The 3,288-nt window shown below is 47.4% G+C and overlaps 1 pseudogene across 1 annotated transcript; it reads left to right on the top strand.

Moving 5' to 3' along the window:
* The first annotated feature begins 393 nt into the window (after positions 1-393).
* LOC308499768 (thyroid hormone receptor-associated protein 3-like) lies at positions 394-2,133 on the top strand (annotated as a pseudogene). Its single transcript has 2 exons — positions 394-909; positions 947-2,133. The product of its transcript is annotated as a thyroid hormone receptor-associated protein 3-like (transcript).
* The last annotated feature ends 1,155 nt before the right edge of the window (positions 2,134-3,288 follow it).

The raw sequence follows: 3,288 nt of genomic DNA, 5'->3' as shown, positions 1-3,288 counted from the left end.
CCTGGGTAATCAGTTTGCACACGAGGAAGAGAGTTTTTGTTTAGCATTATAATTTTTCAGTATTTTAGTATTATACTTAGTATTTTAGTATTATAATTTCCTGGGATAGTTTTCTAAGATGAAAGTGTGTGATTAGTATCTTCTAATCACTTCAAATGGATTTTGCAAAAGGAATGTTCTTTTTAATGTGTGAAAACACGTACAGAGCGTGGGGCCGGTTGTGCGGTTGCCAGGCTGCAGCTGCGACCGGGGCCGTGGGTCGTCTCCTGACTGTAAACTGGCGACGCCAGTGGCACTGCCAGTGTCCCTTTGAGGTAGTGTCTGTTTGGGATCTGGTGCAAGTCGAATCGCTCATCAGGTGTCATTGAAAAGTGACTGACCCTCTCTGCAGAGATGTCAAAAACAAACAAATCCAAGCCCGGGTCTCGTTCTTCTAGCGCAAGACCTGCATCACGATCCGGTTCTCGGTCGTTTTCGAAGTCTCCATCTCGAAGTCGATCTGTCTCTCGTTCAAGGGAAGGCAGGCTGAGTTCTAGGTCTCGTTCCAGATCATCTTCTCCAGCTCATAACAGAGACAGGAATCACCCAAGAGTGTATCAGAATCGGGATTTCCGAGGTCGCAACAGAGGCTTTTATCCGTGGGGCCAGTGTAACCGCGGAGGTTATGGAAACTACCGCACAAATTGGCAGAATTACCAGCAAGCATACATACAGTCCTCGTCGGGGCCGTCCCCGATCCCGGTCCCCAAAGAGAAGGTCCCCTTCGCCACGGTCCGGAAGCCATTCTAGAAACTCCGATAAGTCTTCCTCTGACAGGTCAAGGCGCTCCTCATCCTCTCGTTCTTCCTCCAACCACAGCCGAGTTGAATCTAAGCGCAAGTCTGCAAAGGAGAAAAAGCGCTCTTCCAAGTATAGCGGGCCATCTCAGGCTGCCGGGGATAACCAGGGAGACGAGGCCAAGGAGCAGACGCACTTCTGAAGATGCAAATGCATCTGAGGACCTTGCAAGACCCAGTGGCTTATTGGCTCAGGAACGCAAGCTTTGTCGAGATCTGGTTCATGGCAACAAAAAGGAACAGGAATTTTGTTCCATTTTCCAACACATACAGTCAGCTCAGTCTCAGCGGAGCCCCTCCGAGCTGTTTGCCCAGCACATAGTGACCATAGTCCACCACGTCAAAGAGCATCACTTTGGGTCCTCAGGAATGACATTGTATGAATGCTTTACTAAATCCCTAAAGAGAAGAAGTGAGCAGGATGCAGCTAAACACAAGAAAAGCCCAGACATACACAGGAGGACAGACATTTCCCCAGTACATTCAGAAAACATGGTTTGGCTCATGATGAAATGAAAAGTCCCCCGGAACCTGGCTACGAGACTGAGGGAAAATACAAAGATGACCCTGTTGATCTCCGCCTTGATATTGAACGTCGTAAAAAACATAAGGAGAGAGATCCTCAACGAGGTAAATCAAGAGAATCAGTGGATTCCTGAGACTCAAGCCTCTCAAGGGAAAGATCAGCTGAGAAAACCAAGAAAACCCATAAAGGATCAAAGAAGCAGAAACAGCACCAGCGAGCACGAGATCGGTCCAGGTCATCGTCCCCTGCCTCCAGTCGTCCCACTGCTACAAAGAGGAGGAGTACACTGAAGAGGCGGAGGACACAGAGGAGAGCACCAGGGGCTTTGACAAATCAAGACTGGGGACCAAAGACTTTGTGGGTCCAAGTGAAAGAGGAGGCAGAGCTCGAGGGACCTTTCAGTTTCGAGCCAGAGGGAGAAGCTGGAGCAGAGGCACCTACTCTGGCAACAACAACAGCAGCAACAATTTTCAAAAAAGAAACTGGGAGGAGGAGTGGAAACCTGAGTACACTCCCAAAAGCAAGAAGTATTACATGCAGGATGACCGTGAAGGTGAAGGCAGTGAGAAGTGGGTGAGCCAGGGCCGGGGCCGAGGAGCCTTTCCCCAGGGTCAGGGCCTATTCATGTTCCGGAAATCCAGCCCCAGTCCCAAGTCGGCCCACGACAAGTTCATTGGGGAAGAAGGGGAGATTGAAGATTACGAGAGTGGGACAGAGAACTTAGAAGAGAAGGACAATTTGCAGTCACCACTGAATAGGGGCCACTCTTGATGGCTGGCGAAGAGCTAAACAGAGGAGCCCCAAGAAGATTCTGAAAAATTCCACCCCATACCCCCTATCAGCCATGCAGAATCCTACTACAGCTGAAAGGATCTCTGGCACTGCGCCCCACTGGACAGAGGTGGCTGGTGTGGAGCCTGGGGTCAGGCCCAGCTCTTGAGCAGAACACAGCACATTGGGCTTTAGCTGTGTTTCTCATTTGTTGTTGGTGTGTGGAGTGGGGGCTGGGGCTGGGAGGGGAGAGCGATACTTGGATTTTGGTTTGTTCCCTATTAGAAACCAACAGTTTTGTTCTTAATTTCATTTGGAACGAAGACTAATTTGATGATTTTCTGCTAGTAATATTAGCAGAAAGATTTAATTTGGGCAACTTTGATTCTTAAAAGCGAAAACAAAGCATGTGAATAGACATTGAAGTGTTCACCTCAGTTTGGGACCAAACTGCTTGGATCTCTGTACAAATCAGTTTTGTATGTCGAGGAGGAATTCAAGGCCTTTCTGAGCACCTTGTGTTCCCCTTTTCTGCACAGCCATTATCACACGGTGTTGCTCCTAACCGCACCCCGCCTGCCCCTTCCCCCATATTTTCTGATTTCTTCTGGGCCTGGCTTCCCATTCTTTACCAGCAGCTCCAGTATCCTAACTTTCTAGTCCTGCTGATCTGCTCAGCAACGGGTGGAAACTGGACGGCGGTTTCTGGTCTGTTTTCTAAGATACTTCTGAATTCTATTATCTTTACAAATATAAGATGAGAAAATAATTATTTCAATATTTTGTATTAATCTTTTTATAAAATGAAAAGAAACTCCTATGATCGATTAAGGAAGGTGGTTATGGCTGGTGGTTTGTGGGGTTTTCTTTGCTTTTTTTTTTTTTTTAACCTTAAGCTTTAAGTTGAAACATTCTCAGATATGTGGGGGGAAAACATCCTCTTAAAATGGGGTCCTTGTGCTTGCCTTCTGGGGAGGCGGTCCTGAGCAGGTGAATCATGGCGTTTATGCATATGGTATATACGGACTGCACCCACCTCTTTCCCCTCCAACCTTTGCCTCTTGGGTTTTTGTACTACCTTCCCCTTACTTTGCTACGTTTCTATGGTTAAGTTGGTTATACTTGAATGATTCATGTTTAGGGGGAAAAAATGAA

This window comes from Rhinolophus hipposideros (assembly GCF_964194185.1).
Source record: "Rhinolophus hipposideros genome assembly, chromosome: 7".
Lineage (NCBI taxonomy): Eukaryota > Metazoa > Chordata > Mammalia > Chiroptera > Rhinolophidae > Rhinolophus > Rhinolophus hipposideros.
The sequence above is the reverse complement of the archived record's forward strand: the minus strand, read 5'-3'. Positions and strand labels throughout refer to the sequence as shown.